This window comes from Phascolarctos cinereus, unplaced genomic scaffold (assembly GCF_003287225.1).
Source record: "Phascolarctos cinereus isolate Bilbo 61053 unplaced genomic scaffold, phaCin_HiC Scaffold_4;HRSCAF=312, whole genome shotgun sequence".
Taxonomy (NCBI): domain Eukaryota; kingdom Metazoa; phylum Chordata; class Mammalia; order Diprotodontia; family Phascolarctidae; genus Phascolarctos; species Phascolarctos cinereus.
The window spans coordinates 318785329-318806989 of NW_027555847.1; positions in this window are offsets into that span (position 1 = coordinate 318785329).

A 21661-nucleotide genomic window follows, 5' to 3' on the forward strand; every position below is an offset into this window, starting at 1 on the left:
GTTTACATTCTAGTGGAAGAAGACTACGCCTAAAGGGGAGTTGAAAAGGGAGGGCAGGGAAACCACTGCTGATAGGCATCCAGTTGAAGGGAACAAGATCCAGGAATATCTTGAGCTGAACAAGGTTTGGAGTAAGCAAGACTGATGTGCAGGGATGTGCTGGTAAATTTTTAACAGCTGGCTTTCTGGGGAAATTTAAAAAAAAACATGTGTATGCTTGACACACTTTTCAGTTAAATCTATAGTGATTTGTGCACATCCTCAAAGGGAGGTTCAGGACATATTCACCAGACAAAGGAGGAGACTATAGAAGTGAAAGTTTTGCCAGCGAGTGTGAGGAAGGCCACTGGGACAGAAGTCCAGAAGAGGGGTCATTATACCACATCAATAAATCTGACTCACCTTTTCTGGTTTCTATTCAGTTTTTAAATTCCTCCCTTTCACCAAACCAATTTTCCTTTTCTTATGTGTGAATTTTTCTTGAGTTAAAAGTGAGGAGCGAAAAGGAGAATTCATTTCATTTTCTAAAGGATCAAAAGTGAATCATTTGATTCGACTGTGGTTGTTGTTTTCATTTCTTTTTATGTGTTGCCCAATCTCAAACTCTGTTTTTGTGCCACTTCAAGGAGGCAATATCTCCAGCTGGTCTACGGAAAGAATATTACTGAAGAAAAAAAAAACCACAACTTTGAAGGCTCTGGATTCCACACTGCTGCTATGCAGGCAGCTTGTTTCTCCATTCTGTAATGCACAATGAGAGCATTTTGCAAAGTAGCTCATATTATAAAGTAATCACATTAAATTGTATCTAGTAGACCCCAATCTTTGAAACTCAGTACTTCTCTTTGTGTCTTCAAATAAGCAGATTATAGATGATCTCAACTCAACAGGCTCATTTGTAATGATTTTCATCCATTTTCTCCTTACATTCAAAAAGGTCTCCTTACTGTTGAAATAAACAAACAGAAAATTGCAAACAGAAAAAAAAATTAATAGGCGCAAAGGACAGAAGGGAGAGAGAAAATCCAGGTTGGATTCAGTGATGTGCTGATAAATGTTTAACAATCAGCTCTCCAAAAAAAAGTTTCCATTTATGCTGCATTATTAACATTTTCTCTGAAGTCTAGACCATCAACAAAACAATAAATCAAGCCCTGATTTGTACCATTTGCAGATTCCAGGGTGTAAACACTCACACTGAAAATTTAACTATCAACAGGAACTGGTTAGAGTTGGCACACCACTGGAACTTGCTAAGAAGGAGGCTCACTGAAAGGGACTGAAAATACACTGAGACTAAGGGGTATAGAATTAGACTTCATACTGTCCCAGAATTTAATTTAGAAAGGCCAAGGTCATCCACTGCATTCCTAGGCCATCTCCAGTCATCATGACTTTTGTCTTGCCACTGAATTTCGATGGCTCTCGAGAAGAAATTGAGACTGACTACTTTGCACAGCTCTGCTTCAATTAAATCTAAGTCGTTAATCCTCTCTGAGAAGGAAGGACAAACCACAACAACAGATTGTGCCACCATTTCTCAGGTGACTTTTGGTAAATCCCTTCCCTGCAGCTATGATGTTTTTATGATGACAAACAGGCAGGATTTAAAATTGGACAAGTTAGACAGAAGCAATGCAGTCCCTGATACTAAGGATGTTAGGCATAAAAATTAGTTGTTTTAAAATGTTGTTGTTTTAGAAGAACCATCAAATTCTCTTCCTTTGCTGTCATATGATCACAACTGGCCACGGAGACTAACTTTGCACATCTGTACTTTGCAGATGACAAAGCCCCAGCTGCTTTCAACTGGTCACGAGTGACTCAGCATTAAAGGACTCCTAAGTACTTTGAGTATCACAAAGCAATTCCCTGATGGCTCCTGAATAAGAACAGCCACTCAGTGGATCTTTAAAACTGAATGATCTAGCCTCATTTGGGTCCTTTTTACCCCATTTGCAGATCATATGAAGACAGTTCAAGTCTGTCTCTGGAGGGCTGAAGGAGGTCTCTTTCCCCTTACCCCAGCAATATGCTGTAGTTAGAACAAGGGGCTTCAACTAGGAGACTTTGAGCCTGGGCCTCTAGCTGTCTTTTCTACTTTACATTTCCTTTGCTGATTGTAGGGAACTCAACACAGATCCTGAGACAGTCCATCTTGGAGGCAACCTTGTCAGCTCAAGAGGTTGGAGATCCTTGTGTTCCTTGGTCAGAGTGACTATAGGCAGAGAGAATTTCTTCTCCTGGAAAAAAATAACCATTGACCAAATTATGGGCTTGATCCTGGACCTGGGCCACCTGGGCCTGATTAAGCAGAAGACTTTTACCCTAAGGTACATAAAGGTGAAGTGTAAAACATCCATTCAAAAATCTTGAAAACTGCTTCACATTCTGTTATTTGTCTCAAATTCTTAAGAATATAACTGTAGTTAATGCTGGAGAGGGAGGGAGGGCATAAGCATTTATAAAGTACCTACTATGTGCCGGCACTGTTCTAAGGGCTTTACAAAGATTATTTTATCTGATCTTCATAACAGCTCTTCAAGATAGGGTTGTTATGCCATCATTATCTCATTATACTTTTGAAGAAACTGAGGCAAATAGAGTCTGACTATCCCTATTCAGTAGCCATCAGAGAATCACTTTATTATGCCCAAAGTGACTTGCCCAGGGTCACTCAGGTGCTCAGTGTCTGAGGCATTTGAACTTAGGTCTTCTTGACTCCAGGTCTAGTACTCTATACGCTGTGCTACCTCACTGACTTAGGGGCTACTTGTTTAAGTTTTCCTGTCCATATGCCTTTTCTATTAAACATTTCTTTGGTGTGGAAGAGCCTTTCTATTACCCCTTTCAGAAGACCGTACACATGAGCCAAACCCTGGCTTGAAGGGGAGCCAGGGTGGAGCTTGCAACAAGCCAGAGATTGAGGACTTTAACTTCTGTTAGGTGAACAGATTCCCCCAGGACTGATCCCAGTTCAAAGCAGAGACAGGGGAAGAATATAATGCCCAAGCCCTTGGGCCCAGCAGTGGTTCTACTTGGTAGACATGGCATAGATGGCCACCCACATGGTGAGAAAGCAAAAAACCCACCTGCTCCCAAATGTCTGCTCTATGATCTTTTTGTATCTGAAATTCTCACCATGAAATGAACTGATATGTAAAATGGAGGAAGGGGTTGGACTAGATGTAAGAATTGGTGAATTTTAAAGTATTTATTACTATGTGCAGAGTACTGGTGATTCAAAAGACAAGTCTCTGCCCTCAAGAAGCTCACATTCTGATGATGATGATGATGATGATGATGATGATGATGATGATGATGATAGAGGAGAAAAGACATATGGAAGGTTTCAGCTGCAAGTCATATGGAAAGATAAAGATCCCATGGTCCCTTGAGTGAAGCAGCAAGACAGATTTAATGTCATTTCCACTGATCAAATCATATCTATTTCTGATGTTGAACCAGTTGACAGTGCCAAGGACTTTGGTGGCAAGAATTTTCTTTTTTTGTGTCTTCAGTAGCTGTGGCTTTGTACCTGAAGGAGCAGTTGCCAGGCTGCATCTCTACAGATGTTGCTCCCTGTGATGGCCTCTGAGGTCTCTTCCAGTTCTAAATATACAATCCTATGATCCTATGAACTCCTTAAGGGTTTTCCAAAGATAGGCATTTTAACTAGGTTAAGGTATTATGTTTTCTAGAATGGATATAGACTAGATAGATGATGGTTCAGCAGAGATCAGTTTATCTGATTACATAAGCTATTACTCCTCACTGTTACCTAGCAGGGAGCTGAGCCTTGAGGGAAAGGGGTGTGGGACAAGTTCTTTTGATTTATGTATGTGTTAGGGAAGATGTTGGGAAAGGTTCAGAGCATGGGGTGCTGAGAAAGGCACAGATGGGACATCACAATGGGAAGACCTGAAAACCAAAGAGGTAGGTGTAGGCATTGGGTATGTTTTGAGGCAGAGTGGGGGAAGGGTAGATAAGGAGAACATCTCAAAAGGAAGTCTTAGAATTTGGGGTGGGGGTGGCCAGAACAAACTGGTAACTTCTCCATTTAGCTCTGGATGTCAGCCTGCAAGACTGGATAAAAATTCAGGTGTACTTTGCTTTGGTTATTCGGATCCAGTGAAATTATAAGAGCACAAACACACTAAATCCCATCAAATTTTCAGCCTGCTGGTTGGCTGTTTGTAATTTTGTGGGATATGCTCTGTAACCCGTATGATGCATCTATTGTCCACCATCCTGGTTACATGACTTACTCAGAGTTCCTTTGATCATTAAGCTGCTTCCAGAGTTTCTCTCCTCACACCTACCCGGTTCCCTATACTCTCCATTTGTCTTATCATCATGTGGGAAAATCCTGGTCCTGATTCTTTCCCATGGATTCTGGGTGACTGCCAACTTTTGCTCTTTACTGGGGAGCTTGATGACATAGATGTAGTCCTAGAAACATTCATCAGTCAGACTTTGCAAACAAAATTTACTTCTAAATTCAATAAACAGAAATTGTTATTTAAGACACTCCTGTGGTGAGTTCTTTGGGTAAATGCTTTTATAAATTAAACTAGATATTTTCTCTTTTGTTTGAAAGCTTAGATTTTTATCAGATTTGGGTTCTAATCCCAGCCTTTCCACTGTATTACCCATATCACCATGGACAAGTCATTTGACTTCTCTAGGCCTCAGTTTCTTCATCTATAAAATAAGGAATTTGGAACCAAGAGATCGCTAAAGTTTCTCCCACCTTTATTCAAGTTTAGGGCAAGAGCACAAGAATTGACGGCATTAATGAAAATGGATTATATCAGCTTTTTTAACTTACTTGCAAAACTAATGAATGTAACTGAAACATTTTGTTCTACAATAATTTTATCAGCTACTGTTGTTGGAGTAAGGGACAAGGCCATTGAGGAAGAACATGAAAGAATTGTTCTCTTACCGTTAGAGGAAATTATGTATTATCATTACTAAAAATGACTAGATAAAGATTTGGATTAACCACTTGCTTCCTTGGTTAAAAATCATGATTTACTATCTTTAAATTATAAGGAGGAAGGTAAAATTGGGATAGGAGGATGGCTTGTGATAGAATTAAACCAAAGGAATGGGCAAATTTGGTGGACAATGGCAGCAGAGGGGCCAGTTTTCATGCTGGAAAAGAAGAGCAGTTGGTTCAAGACATCTGAGGGAAAACCAAATAAAGGGCTGGAATCAGTCCTTTAAAATGCCTAAAGGAGAACTGCTGTCATTGTAAGGGGTCTTGAGATCATTCCACATGAGGACTAGTTGAAAGCACTGGGGCTTTTAGCCTGGAGAAGAGAAGACTTAATGGTAATGGGATTGTTCTGCTTGGCCCCAGAGAGCAGAACTAGGGGTAGTGGATGGAAGTTACAAAGAGGCTGACTTTAGCTTGATGTGAGGAAAAACTTCCTAAAAATTAAAGCTGTTCAAAGAAATTTTGGGAAAATGCTTTAGTTGGCAATAGCTTGCCCCTCAATGGAAGCAGCTAGGTGGCACAGTGGATAGAGCTCTGGGCCTGGAACCTGAGCTCAAATATGGCCACAGACATTAACTAGTTGTGTGACTTTGAGCAAGTCACTTAACCTTTGTCTGACTCAGTTTCCTTAACTGTAAAATGGAAATAATAATATCACCAACTTCACAGAGTTATTGTGAGGGTCAAATGAGATAATATTTATAAAGCACTTGGAACAATGCCTGGTACAATGGGTAAATAAATGCTAAATAATAATAATAATAATAATAGTAATAAATGGCTAAATAAATGCTTGTTCCCTTCCTTCTTTCCCCACCTAATTTATGAGACTGTAGATTCAAATTTGGAAGGAACCTTGGAGGTCACTAAGTCCAACCCTTTCATTTTACAGAATAATAAACTGAGGCAGGAAAGTTATCAGGATCACACAGGCACAAAATGTCTGGAACCAAATTTGAACTCAGGTCTTCCTAACTTCAAGCCCCAGCGGTCTACGCACTGTATCACCTACTAATTTTCTCAATAAGTAACTTTATTTATGAATTTTTAGCATCAGAATCATTTCCTAACATTCCCCACCCTACTGAATCTTCTCCTATAAAAGCATTTGAGCAAAACCTAACTGACTGAGTGATCACATGTGACAGTCTATGTTACTCGCCAAGAAGAGGGACATCCGTCTTTTCCCTCTCTCAGTATGGAACCAAGATTGGCCATTACAGTTGGTTTGAGTTTGCATTTGGCAAAGGCTAGAAGGCCGTTTGCTAGATATGTTGTATGTAGATTCTTGTGAAGGTATGGTTTGAACTAGATGGCTTCTGAAGGCCTGTCCAACTCTGAATGGAACAGCCACTGAGAGCTAGGCTCTCGATATGTGGCAGGACCGGAGCTGATGATATAGTTAAAAGTGGATAAACTGAATTTCACTGAAGAGGAAAAGTAACCTTGGTTATCCTTAGGGTAGATAAGCCTAGGAAATGCTAAGCTTCTGGCCTGGTCATAAGATGGGTAGAAGGCAGGGATTCACAAAGTCTGAGGACAGAGTCAGAAGGGGATAACTGAAGAATCCTTAGATTTTTATAATCCAACAATTCTATGCTTCTGTACATTGTATTTTCATTTTGTTTTTCCTCTTAATTCTTTTGTAATGTACAGACAAGCCAATGGGGAGGTCCAGCCCTCAGACCATGTGCAGGAGTCTCTGCTTACTGTGGGAGTGGGGGGTAGGGAAGGGGGAGTGGGACAGTCAGCAAGCCTGCTTTTGGACATGGGAGATGACATGTAATGGAGGGGTCCCATATATATTCAGAGCATATACAGATATTTGTTAGCTGTTTCCTATTCACTTGCTACAGTGGTGAAGAAAAGCCTTTTAATCAGCCACTGAGCAGGAACTGATGGGCCACACAAAACACTGCGACAGTGAAACTCAGCCTCTCTTCCATGATAGGAAGCATAGCACTGCTGTGGGTCTTGGGGTGGGGGACAGGCTTCACCCTGTTTCACCCCATTGGGAAGAAGCTTGGAATATATGACACCTCAGTGTCTTTGCCTCTTTCTTGTTCTTAGGTAAATGAATATCCGTGGAGCAGGCTCCCACTTAGTAAGCTTCAAAAGGCTGGAAGAGCCCCTGGAGGCCCAGTGGCCAAAAGTAAGAAGAAGCCAGTCCTGAGGAGCAGAAATGAATGTGGTGGGGTGAATGGCTGGTAGCAATCTCTCTAAGTATGAGCACACTCTCTTGAGGTACCAAAGTGGTAGAAGAGCGGTAACCCAGATTGGGGAGTGGGATTTTTTAATACTTTGTTTCTTGCCATTTTTTTTTCAGTTTACACTGACTGATGTTTATTGCTTATGCCACTGGTTAGAGAACATTGGACAATAATAACTGGTAATAATATTAACAGGGAATATAAAAGAATGGAGGCTCAAGATGATAGCTTCAGAAGAATCCCACTGCCCTTCAGGAGTACCCCTAGGACCCTGAGGGGGAATGTAGTGGGCTAACTTGTCAGAGTGAGAGCTGACATAAAACCTCCCAGACTCTTACTACACCATAATAAAACTTTTTAAATTTAATCTGTGGGGTGATGGTTGCAAAGAGTTGGGGAACATTTCAATCCCCTTGGATTTAAATGCAGGTAAACCATTTAAGGTGGTGTTGTTCGTCCTTCACTTTTTTGAAGAGGACCAATGATATCACAGGGTGATGTCTTGACTCATGCGTGAACTGGATTTAAGTGAGGCAGAGTGGAACTAAGTTCTCTGCCTCGCTCTCTCCTGGGGTCACTAAAGGCCAGTGGCAGGACAAAAGTCAAGACAACAGGAATGTCCTGGGATGCAGTGGATGACCCTGGTATCGATGTCCGACCAAGCTCTAAGTGCTCCACGGCACCTGTTCCAGCTGTCTTCATGGCCGTTCTTGTTCCATTCTGCCAGAGGAAGCCTTTGCACTCTTGGAGTAGACACTGCCCTACCTCACCGACAAGTTTGAGGCCTGTTGGTTGACCTCAACCTGGTTTACCTTGTCTGCAGAGATGGCTTACCAGGGTGTGGCTGCTGTGCATGCTACAGCATCTTGGAACCACAAGTAAGAGTCGAGTGCCAGGTGGACACCACAGGTGGATGAATAGCCCTGAAAGGGCTCAGCAAGCCCTCACATGAGAGGTGCTAGTCCTTTTGAATATCCCATATACCTCCATTTAAGGTGATATGGCGAAGAGATAAGAGTCTGAGTTCAAATGCAAATTCTGACACGCTTAATAGTTGGGTGACCCCAAAAAAGCCATCTAACCCATTTTTTTCAGACTTATTTTATATTACTTTCCCTTATGTACTACTCTATGTTGTATCCAAACTAGCCTACTAGCTATCCCTCCTATGTGACAGACATTCCATGTCCCACAGCTGTCTATGCCTTTGCACAAACTGTCCTCCACACCTGTAATGCTTTCCTTCCTCGTCTCTGCCTCTTAGAATCCCGATTCTCTTCAGCCCTCATTTCAAGGTCTGCCTCTCTTGAGTCCCTCAGTTGCTAATGCCCTAGCTAGGCCATTTCCATCAGCATGAATAACTTTGCATTTATTAAACATATACAGATATATAGATACATATTTACATTTTTCTGGGTACATATTGTTTCCACCCAGTAAAACTTCAGCTCTTTGAGGGCAGAAACTGTTTTCCTTTTTTGTTTTTGCGTTCCTAGAACCTAGCATATAATAGCCTCTTGATAAATATTTACTGAATCCAAATGAATAGAATCAAAATTAAATTGAATTGAACCTCTTTATCCCTCAGGATTCTTGCAAGTAAAATGGAGGCACCCAAACCCTGTTCACCTTCCTCATTATCCTTTTGAATTTTGGGCTATGATATAGCACCTAGCCTTCCTAGGAACCTTTTGAAATCTACTCTCCCCAGCGCTAGGTGATATGTCAGAAATCATATACTGACTTTCCTATTCCATCACGAATTCTAAAACGTAGTAGTTACTTCCCAGTAAGACTCTCATTGATTCTATTTCATCAATCAATCTTAAGTCATTGGTGACAATTGATTTAGCACCAAACCTTGTTTGGTTCTTTTATCTTTTGAAGCGTGACATTATCCTTAAGGCAATCCAAGATCATTAGCTGTTCTGCTTTTGGTACAGAGAGCTCTAGCAGATGGCTTGATAGTTAAAGACCTTCATCATATTATGCCTCCTCGCCATAATTGTGATCTATTTCTTGAATGCCTTATTTATTTTCTGTCCGGGTGACCTGTGGCATACTCCATGACTCCATTGCTTCTGTTTCTCCCTCTGTTGATCTTTACCCAAATGTTCTCCTGTCCTCTTTCCTTGAATCTTTGGTCCCCCTATCATATTGACTATCTTGCCCTCCTAAGCCTCAGCCTTGGATCACTCTCATCATCTTCTGCCTTTGCTCCTATTCACATATTGCTGAGTGAAGCTGGAGAAAATCATGAAACCATGCTTCCATTGCAGAATTATGTCACATAACCTCAATCGGACCCTTATTGCTACCAGGCAATCCTTTTATGCCTCCCTAATTAACGCACTGCCCTATTCACTAAAATCTTTTCATTTCTCAAACCTCTCATGGGCTTTCCCCTCTCCTCATTCTTTCAGCTGAGAACCTTGCCTCATATTTTACTGAAAAAATTGAGGTTATTTTCTGAGAACTCCCTCTCCTCCCCTCCTTGTCTGACTTCACTCAAATGCCTCCTTCATCCTCATCTCACATGAAAAAATGACCCTTCTTCTTTCCAAGGCCCCACTACATGCACCCATTCCACCCTGTCTTCTCCAATAGATTGCCCCCCTCCATCATACCCACTCTCTCACTTGTCTTTAATATCTCCTTGTCTAGTGGCTGCTTCCCTACTGCCTACAAACATGCCCATGTCTCCTCCATCCTCAAAAAATTCTCACTCAATTCATTAGTCCCTATTGGCTATTCTTCCATATCCCTTCTCCCCTTTGTAGTTAAACTTGAGAAACTTCTAAATGTCTTGTACCATACATATTAAGCACCTTTACTTCCTTTCCTCTCACTCTCTTTAGAACTTTCTATAGTCTGATTTCTGACCTCGTAATTCAACTGAAACCATCTCTCCAAAGTTATCAATGATCTAATTGCTAAGTCTTTTTTTCAATCTTCATCCTTCTTGATGTCTTTGCCATTTCCCTCCTCCCTGCTCCCACCCCAGGGCTCTCTCTCCTGCATCTTCTTCTCTTTTTTTTATACTATTTTTACTTGGTAAGCTCTTCCGTTCCCATGGATTCAATTATCTATCATCTCTATGCTGATGATTCTCAGATCTACTTATTCAGTGCTAACCTACAGACTAATGTCTCCAACTGCCTTTTAGACATCTCAAACTGGATGTCCCATAGATATCTTAAACTTAATATATCCAAAACTTAACTTACTATTTTTCTTCCAAAGTACTACCATCTGTCCAGGCACCCAGGCTCACAATCTAACATCATCCACAACTCCTCACTGTCTCACATGCCACCTTGTATTCAATCTGTTGCCAAGTCCCTTTGATTTTACCTTTGTAGTTATTTCTTGAATGCCCCCTTCTCTCTTCTGACACTGCCACCCTGCTGCAGGCTCTCATCACCCTATGCATGGACTATTTCTATAGCCTTTTGTTTGATCTCCCTGCCTCTCTACTCACTCCAAACCATCTCCCACTCATCTGCTAAATTAATCTTTCTCAAGTTCAGATCTGACCATGTCATCCGCCTATTCAATGAACTCCAGGGGCTCCCTAGCACCTCGAGGATCAAACATAAAATCCTCTGTTTGACATTTAAAGCCCTTCACAACCTGGCTCCCTATGCTACCTTTCTAGTCTTCTTATGCCTTACTCTACACCCCCCCCCCCCACGCACTACTCTGCAATCTAGTGACTATCTAGGGGCTGTTCCTTCCACAAGACATTTCATCTCTTGACTTCAGGCATTTTCACTGGCTTGTCCCTTATGCCTGGAATGGTCTCCCTCCTCATCTCTGCCTTTTGGCTTTCCTGACTTCCTTCAAGTTCTAGCTAAAATCTCATCTTCTGTAAAAAGCCTTTCCTGATCCCCCTTAATTCTAGTACCTTCCTTTTTCTTGATTATTTCTAATTTATTATATACTCACACACATATGTGTTATTGTTCAGTCATTTCAATCATGTCTGACTCTTTGTGATACCATTTGGAGTTTTCTTGGCAAAGGTACTGAAATGATTTGTCATTTCCTACTCACACATATACATATATCCTTATCCATATCCACATATACACACATATATACATACATATAGATAGATAGACAATGGATAACAGATAGAGCACACAGAACACACACACACACACACACACATATATATATATAGAGAGAAATATCTATGTCTATAGAGAGAGTTTATATGTATATATGTAGGTATTACATATATATGTGTCATTTATATGTTGTTGTTTCCATGTTTTCTCTCCCATTAAACTGTGGTCCTTGAGAAGAACTAGTTTGTTTTTTACTTTCTTTGTATCCCCAGCGGTTAGCAGGTGCCTGATACATGATAGGCGCTTAATAAATGCTTATTGGCAAACATAGTTACTATAAGAAAAGCCTTAAAATACTTTGGGAATGGGAGTTCTCAGCCTAGACACTAACCGCGACAGCAGCTAGCATTTATAGCTAGCTTTACACTTTACAATTCTCACTTCATCCTTACAACAACAGTTGTTTCCCTGGTCCCTACCTTGTTACATTTCTCCCTTCTCTGCCTTGAGAACATGGTACTTACCATCTAGTCAACAATTCTATTCCTCTGGATGCTGCCTGAGGACTTCCGTGGTCCCTTGGCTCCTGGACCCATGGCACCACTGTCACAACAAGCTACAGGAGGTTATGATAATGCTTGTTTCTCCTTTGTGAATGTTTTCAATAAGCTTATCCTTTTTTAAAAGAGAATCAAAGCTCTCTAATTAAATAGGGACCATGATGTCTTTTGTAAGATTAATCTCTGGAGTATCAGCTATTTGTGATTTCTTTTTAAAAATGCCACCATGAATATGTTTTTATTTTTTCAAGCCATAGATAAGAGTCACAGCTCTCAGCATCTAGGGAGGGAAGAGGTTTGATCATTGAGAAATTCAGGATCACTCAACAGGATTCCTGTTTTTAAGATTTCCCTGAAAAACATCATAATATGGTTCTTGTGTTGTCCTCACAAAAACAAGGAAAGACCCTTAACCTCCTCTGCAAGCATCCAGGCTAATAAAACAGTGCACATAGGAACATAGGATATGTTTCAGTTTAACTTTCAGTTTAACAACCCTGGGAGATAGCTGCTATTATCATCACTATTTTACTGAGGCAGACAGAGATGAAATGACTTACATAGAATCATGTAGTTAATAAATGCCTGACGTTAGATTTGAACTCATCTTCCTGAGTCTAGATCCTGCACTCTATCCATTGAGGTAGCTTGCTGCAAGAGAGAAGGGAACTTCCCAGACTCCCAGAGGGCTTTCTTTGGGGGCAGATAACAGTAAGTGTTCCAGGAGGACTGTAATAGTAAAGGTAAATTAATCTTTTATCTCTTTATCAAAATAAACCATTTTAATAGATAAGTATTTAAATACAAATGCCCTAAGTGACTGTGGGAAATCAGTCAATAGACTTATTTCTTTTTTTAAGCACATGTAAGTAGCTAATGATTTTGCTATTAATCATGACTGAAATAATTTTCCCTTTGTATATGACCAGAATATTTTAAATATGTATGTGTGTATATACATACATACATACATACATACACATACACACACACACATACATAACCCCAATAAGCCAACGAGGAATTAGAAAAGGGCTATATTCTTTTTTTCCCTGCAGAACTATTGAGATTATAATGTAGAGCAAAGTTCTGCAAAGCCACAAACTTAGGTTAAAAATCAGATCTCATTGACCAAAGCAAAAAAAAAAAAAAGGCAAAGAAGGAAGCCTCTGTATGACATATCAAAATAGCCTTCCTGCTGTTTTGAGCCCTTATAGCCTTTCTCCTCAGTCCCAGCAGCAATTCTGGCCAAGGAATGAAAATCAATTGATTCAAGGAAATGACTCCAGTCTGGAAACTGTGTGGTCCAATCCAGAAGAGAGTGGAGTGCTGCAGGATAGGATTCCTTTGAAAAAGTAAGATGAAAATAAAAACGCTTATAGCAGTGACATCTCAAATGAAAGTGGGGGCCAATGCCTATTTCTAGAGGAAAATAGTAAAAAGACAGTTAACGTCAAGGAGACGCAGGAGCTGGTGCCCACTTACGCACATCCCCAGCAAGGTTCTATTCTTATCCAATGCTAATTAAATGTTATCATTTAACCTTCACAGCTAACAATGCTTTTCATCTGCTAGCGTCAAGTCCTCAAATAAAGGCTTAGAGTTTTCTTCTTTTCTTCTCAATGAAATCAAGGTGAAATTCCCTTTCCACAGTAGGAATTTAATTTGAAAGCACTCCCCAATGCCTGAATGAACAATATTAGTCTTCAGGTTATTGAGGCCTGAAGAACCTTCTGAAATGAGTATCAGACTTCACACTGTTGGACTTTGCAGAATGTTAATGGAGCTCCTCTCTCCCATCCCAGAAGTCTGAGAGAGGGAAATAGATCTATAAGACATATCTAGGAAGGTTGGGAAATGGACCTTGGAATACAGATTCCCAAATCTCAGACTTCCAGCCTACCATTCCTTTTCTTTCTTACCAGGCCAGGGACAAAGCAGAGATGGACACACCCCCACACCCCTCCTCCTTCTAAGCTTGCTGCTGTAGTCTGAGCTGACAGAAACCAAGTTAAAACTAGAGTAGATACTGGACAGAGGCCTTGGCCGAGAGGAAGAACCCAGGACAGAAATTAAGTTAAACCATTTTGGGGTCCAGCTAGACCGGTGAGCAAAGATGGAGGCTGGAGAGGCAGCAGATGAAAAACCCCAATAGCCTGTGAGATAAGGCTAGAAGATCAATGTCAACTCTCAGTGCTGTCCCCCACCCCTATTTCTTTGTTATTTGTTAATTGCAAAGTCAATCCTTGCAGGTTTCAAACAGGTAATTTCTTCCCTTAATTGTTCCTACAATCTATAATCTGGGAGAAGGGTGGGCTTTTGTTTTGAGTTGTTTGTTTGGTTTAGTTTGGGGGGGGGTGAAGGTGTGCAGAGATGCTTAGTTGAGATTGTTTCTTTATAGTTTTATTAGACCTATATTTAATAAACTGTGTGACTTTGACATGAATTACCTGAATAATAGAAATATAAAGAATCAATCAAATCGAAGGAAATTTCTTAGACATGGGTTAGGGGCAGAGCTGATGTCCATTAATATTTCTGAGGTATATTTCATTTTTGTAGCCCTAGATCAAAAGTGAATTAGGGCCAGGGTTCAGGCCCATGATCACTGCAAGGTAAATAGGTGAAGAGCCCTTGCTTGTAGTCAAGTGATCTCTGGAGAGCAATGGGATTGCTGCAGCCTTGGGAGATGATGTGCACACATACTGAGTGAACACAGTCTAAAGAAAACAATCAGCTGGTAGCTTGAGTGTAGTACCACCTATTGGTCAAATTATATACTACCCTTACCTTGGTGGTTAGTTCATTTAGGCAATTAATTAATAGACAGATTAGTTTTCTGTAGACTTGGAAAGGTAGGACAAGCCAAGTATGGGGTTTTGTTGCCCCAACGTAGTAAGTGTCACCTGGTATACTCAGTCACCAAGTGTATGCATAGGCTGATACACTGCCACATTAGTAGGGAACAATTGATTGAAATTTGCAATGCATGTGAGATGGCTTTTCCTTCCATTTTTCTTTTTTTCTTTTAATTTTAAACTTTTATTTAGATAATTTGTTTTCATATCTTTATAATTTCTCTTATGTCCTTCCTCTTTTTCCTATCACTGCAAGACAAAAGAAAAGGAGGGGAAGGCAATTCAGCAAAGCTAACAAATATATCAACTGACAGTAATATATGCAGTGTTCCACACCCATATTCCCCCATCTCTGAAAAAAAAAAAAAGGAATGAGTGTATGTGTTCTCATATATTCTTTGGGACCCAGTTTGGCCATTACAATGATATATTACTCAGTTTAGGAGTTTTTGTTGTTGTTCATTCCATTTATGTCACTGTAGCTGTTAGGTTTTCCTAACTCCATGTACTTTATTCTGCATCAGTTCAAGGAAACTTTCCCAGACTTCTCTATGTTCTTCATATTCACTTCTCACATTGAAGTAACATTCTGTTACCTTGATGTACCACAATGTGTCTACCCATTTATCAATGTATCATCACCTGCTTTATTTCTGGTTTCTCTAAATCACAAAAAGAATGCTGTTATGAATATTTGGATGTGTAAGGGGCAGTTCTACCACTGGCCTCCGTGGAGTGAGTATATACCTAAGAGTTCCTCTCACTTTTCTTGGACAAGCTTGAGCCCAATTTTTGTTACTATATATTAGGTAGTATCCCTTTAGTGTTCTTCTCAAGTCTGCCCCCCCACACCCATGCCTCATTAGGGCATGGAGGTGATTCTAGGTTCACAAAAGCTTCCAATTTTAAAAGGTTTTAAATATAAGCCCATTGGGGGAGCTTCATGTCTACTGCTCAGGTGAACATAAAAGGGCAGTACTATTTTCATTGTTCACTTTACTATTCCCAAAAGCTAATACGGTGACTGGCACACAATAGATGCTTATCAAATTCTTGTTGAATTTAATTAAATTGTCTTCATACAGTCCAGCTAAGGTGAATGCATAGGCTTTTTGCCTTAGGTAATTTTTTTTCAGACACAGAAACTCATAAAGACCATTTATCAATGTGAAGAAGGGCTATAAGCCCAAATCCAAACCACTCACTGAAATGAAATCATAAATGCTTGAAGGTCACTGGCAAGTGTTGGAACAGTGATCATTAACATTTTAAAATCTACCTACAGAAAAATACCAAGTTTTGATCAGTGAACATTACATAGTTGTAAATGAATCTTTGAAACTCTAGTTTTTAGCTAAAACAAAAAAATGTAAAGATTTAGAGACAGGGCTGACTAATGAATAGAAGATGAAACATGGTATGACGGAAGGAGCAGTGGACTTGGGGTCAAAAGGACTCTGGCCCTAATTCTGCCACTTAATATTTGACCCTGGGAAAGGCATTTAACCCCTTTGACCTTAAGGTTCCTCATCTGTAAAAAAGGGAGTGATAATAATAGCAGTAGAAAGAGCTTTGAACTTGGAGGCACAAAACCTGAGTTCATATCCCAGCTGTGCCACTTACTGCCTGTGTAAGTAACCTTGACCAACTCAGTTAATTTCTCTGGGCTTCAGTTTCCTCTTCTGTTAAAAGAGAGAGGTCAGATTAGATGACCTCTAAAGTCCCTTCCAGTTCTGTGTCTAGCGATATAACCAACCTATTTGAAAAGGTTGTTTCAAGGATCAAATTATGTACTATAGGTTAAAGTTCTTTATTAATTATTAAGTTATACAAGTGATAGCATCATTAATAGAATCTTCCTTTAATTTCAGCATTAGCTTTTCCAACTGCAAAGTATTTTAGACCATTTGGGCATCGAGTTCTGTGATGACAGATAAGTATATTGGGGATGAAAAACAGGTATTTGCCTCCCTCACATGGCACAAAGGCATTTGTTCTCATCTATATTTTGTGTATGTATAATGTGTATTTTAAAGATTTTTCAAAAATTAGCCTCTCTAAATTCAAAGCTTTTCATATAGGTGCAATGGAGAAGTGACCATTTGGTAAGTCGGTAGGTCACCTACCATAATTCCAACAGTGGCTATCTTGAATAATCTGGAAAATGACTTCTCTACTTCCCTTTGTCATGCAATCTGACTTTCTCTCATTTCTGCACTCCACTTCATTGATGCCCCAATGGGGCCATTTAAGTTTCCTCAAATTTCTCGATGTTGGCAGATAGATGGCACAATAGAAAGGGTGTGGACTTGGTGTCAGAAAGACCTGAGTTATGATCCTGCCTCAAACATTTATTTTCTCTGTGACCCTGAGCAAACCGCTTGTGACTTAGTTTCCTCACCCATAAAATGAGGGAGTTAGAGTCTAAGATCCCTTTTGATTCTAGACTTATAATCCCCTCATCCTGTTTGGCATCCAAAACCCTTCATAATCTGTCCCTCTCCTACACTTATAGCCTTTTTACATCCTACTCCCTTCCACTTACTCTGAAATCTAATGACAGCAGCCTTTTTGCTATTCCTCCCATGTTATCTCCAGACTCCTTAAGTTTTTTTCCCATTGGCTATCCATCTTTCTTGGAATTTTCTCCTACCTCATGTCTATCTTCCACCTTCCCTGGCTTCCTTCAAACCCCAGCTAAAATCCTACTTTCTACAGGAAGTCTTTCCTTCTTGTTGTTCAGTTTTATCTGACTTGACTCTCTATGACCCCAATGGTGGGGGTGGGGTTGGTAAAGAAATGGAATGGAGTGGTTTGTCATTCCCATCTCCTGTTCATTTTACAGAGGAGGAAACCAAGGCAAACAGGGTTAAAGTGATTTGTCCAGGGTCACACAGCCAATAAGTGCCTGAGGCTGCATTTGAACTCAATGAAGATGAGTCTTCCTCATTCTTATCCACTGTGCCACTTAGCTGCCCAAGCCTTTCCTAATTCTAACACCAGTGCCTTCCCTCCCTTAATTACTTTCAATTTATCCTCTATATACCTTGTTTATACATAGCTGTTTGCATGTAGAATGAGAGCTCCTTGAGAGCAGGGAATCTGTGTGTGTGTGTGTGTGTGTTTGTGTGTGTGTGTGTGTGTGTGTGTGTGTGTGTGAGACCTTTCTTTGTATTCCCAGAGCCTAGTATGTTGCCTGGTAATAGCAGACACTTAATAAATGTTTGTTGACTATGATAGACTTTCTACTTCTTATCCCACTTTACAGCCTCACTTTCTTTGCTTTCCTTTCTCTACTCTTTCCTCTTCTCTCCTATTCCGAGTAAAATCAATGGCCATGCAATTATTGAGATAACTCAATAAATTTGTTGTTGGTTTTTAAATAGAATTATCCAGATTATTGTCTCTTTTTTTCTGTTTCCTTTGGAGTAAAAGAGCCTAATTTATGATATCTCATTTGAAGGAAAGAAGAGAAAGTCCAGGTTCCACACTTAAAATTCTAAGAAGTTTAAGTATTTACAAGGTAAATCTTAAAATCAAGGTTTGGTCAGCAAATAAATGAATGTGCACGAATGTTACAATAATGTCTTTCCATTTGATCCTGGATGTCACCCTTCTCTCTTTTTCTGGTTTGCTTTTATCTTGTTTGGAAAGGTTTGCTTCTGCTGTATTAAGACTAACGTCCCAGAACAAAAGCCTCTTTGTTAGGTGTCAATAAGTCTGGTCACATTATTAATTTCATTATAAATAAAAATTTAATGATAAATAAATAAAATATTAACTTTACTATAATGTACTACACTTTCTCCTATCTGTGCAAATGTACTTTAAATGCAAATAATTATAAGGAGATATTATAATTTTACTTCGAAACAAAAATTTTCATACTACTGTCTCTAAGTTCTTTGTCTTATGGGTAAAAAAAATAATACTGTATAAATTGAAGCAGCTTGGTCTTTTGAGGTATTCTTATATTCCTCTCTTTATCTCAACCTGATAGGTCAAAGAGGCAGCTAGGTGGCACAGTGGATAGAGTTCCAGTCCTGGAGTCAGAAGGATCTGAGTTCAAATTTAGCCTAACACTAACTGTGTTACCCTGGGCAAGTCACTTCACCCAGTTTGCCCCAGTTTCCTCATCTATAAAATAAGCTGGAGAAGGAAATGGCAAAACGTTCCAGTATCTTTGCCACAAAACCCCAAATGGGGTCACAGTCAATCATGTCTGAAACAACTCAACAACAACAGTAGGTAAAAAAAAAACCCCATCCTGTAGCTAACTGTTCCTGCTATTGTTCAAAGGGAACCACACATATAAAGAGAGTGTGTCACTTCAACCACAGTCCCAATCAAAACATTTCTCAGTGCCTCCATTGGGTTCTCAAGGGCCAGACAGCCCCGCCTTTCCTACCTTCGCCGGCACCCCTAACACTCACGCACACGTACTTCCCCCATGCAGTTTTTTTTTTCTTTTTGGTTTTAATCATTCTTGAAGATAAACACAGAAAGAGGCTCAGGAACCCACGTGACTTCCAATCTACCTTTCCACCAGTCTCTCCAGTCAGAAGCAGCACCAAGGAGGGAACGAACTGCAACTTGCAAACCTGAGACACATGAATCAAAACAATTCGTATGGGAAGGCCAGGGGGGAAGCTCGTTGCCATGACACTAGCTAGGTTAATGGCGTTGGAGCTTGGAGGAACAATTCTCTGGTGAGGAGGTTATCAAGTGACACAATCTTAATTACTCTGTGCAAAGAGTGCTCTGTTCTGGCAAACAATTATTTCCTGATCAATACCACTGTCTGGCAAAATATTCTATCCGGACCTTTATAACCAAGAGTCTGAGGGCAGTTCTTTTCCTTGGAAATAGAATCATCTTTTCATAGCTCATCTACCAGAAAATGTCTCTTAAACTTGTTATGTCAATTCCACACAGATTCGGGATGTCAGACGTTTATCAGATATTTTAATGAAAAGATTTTCCCTCTCAAGCTAACTTTTCTTATTATTTCTTCTATTCATACAAAAGTCTTTTTATTTTTACGGAACCCAAATAAACTCTTTTTTTCTTTCTTTTTTTTTCTCCTCCATGAGGAAGTGATGATTAAGTATAGCGAATCTCAAAGTGCATGTCTGTAGACCCAAGACCAGCGGTGAGGAATACGTGACCTTCTAGGTCCTCAAGTGTGGAGATGTGTTCTGTGAAGTTTGGACTGGGTCAAAGGGACAGACTTGAGGACTTAGAAGGCCACACGTGGCCTCAAGGCCACAGGTTCCCCATCCCTGCCCAAAACCCTTCCAGAGGGTCCAAGATGTCAAAACTATTTTCATAATCATACTAAGGCATTAGTCACTTGTTTCATTCTCATTGTCTCACAAGCAAACAATGGAGTAATCCAGGGGCTACATTAACTATAAATTCCAGATTTAGTTGCAAACATGAAGACTGAGTTAACATTTCATCTGCAGAGCTGTACTTTTTGCCTAATAGACTGACAAGTTTACAGACATGCCTAGACTTTCACCTGTATTCAGTCTGATACCAGCACTAACTAATCATCAAAGATCTTTTATGTGAATGCTTGGTAACAAGTGCAAGTGGTGCTGAAACATTCAAAGTGTTGAATAATTTTTTGAATTCTCATAATTTATCCTGGAATAACTGTGTTGATATTTACACTGATGATGCAAAAACAAAGATGGCAAAACCACCGGCACCTTGGAATGAATCAAGGTAGCAGCACCAGACTGTGCTAGTAGTCAGTGGATTCTTCACTGTCTCATATGTGCAGTTAAAAGGGGAATTAGGAGGATGCCAGTTTTATGTGAGAATGTCCTTGATGAAACAATGCAAATTATTACTTTTATTAAATCAGCCTTTGATTTGCAAAAGTAAAATAATGTCACTCTTCTGACTAAAAATTTTGTTTTAGAAAATAGGTATTTTTAAGTATGCATGTGTTTTTAATATTCTGTGTGACAAACGTGAAGTACACATGAGACGCTTCTGCTGCATACCAAAGTAGGGTAGTTGTCTCAAGGAAAAGCGCTTGTCCAATTGTTTGAGTTTCGAGCTGAACTAGCCACTTTTTTCATGGAACATCATTTTGAGTTGAATGATTGATTATATAGATTTGGGTATTTGGCAGACATTTTCTCAAAAATGAATGAAGTGAGGCTGTGTCTTCAAGAAAAACAACTGGCAGTGTTTGTTGCCACTGATAAAATTCAAGCTCTCAAGCAAAACTTAGAATTTTGGAGAATTTGTATCTGACAGTGGTGATATTAGCAAAAGCGATTTTTTTTAATACTGTGTAATGAAATGTTTTAATAGGTGGAAGATCTGCACAACTCAGTGGGCCAGTGTTTTCCACATGACTAACTCATGATGTTAGAAAATCATTTGTGAGTAAAAGATCCATTCAAACTGCAAGGTATTCCAATGGGTTTTAACTCAACAATATAAAGTTCTATGATATGGTTTCAGATTCCACGATGCAACTGACTTTTTTACCTCTTGAGTTTTGCTGTAGTATCAAAGAAGAATTTCTACAATTATCTGAATTATGAACATAAGAATAAGAAGCAGTTTTGCGAGATTGATGAATAGGCAAGTCAACATTCCATCTTACTTCTACGCTGTCTACCCCAACATTTCTCAAAGTGTTGTCTACAGATCCCTGAGGGTCCCTGAGACACTCCCAGGGAGTCTGCAAAGTCAAAGCTATTTTCACAATAATATTAAGATGTTATTTACCTGGCAAGATACTCCTCCCTTTGCTAATTCATATCTGTGCAAGGTCAGATTTTCTTCATACACTACAACCAAGACAACATATCGCAATAGAAGGAAGGCAGGCAGAAGCAGAGACAAGAAATCCAGCTGTTTTCTATTCAGACATTAAAGAGATTTACAAAAATGTAAAACAATGCCCCTCTTCTCAATGCCACTGAGA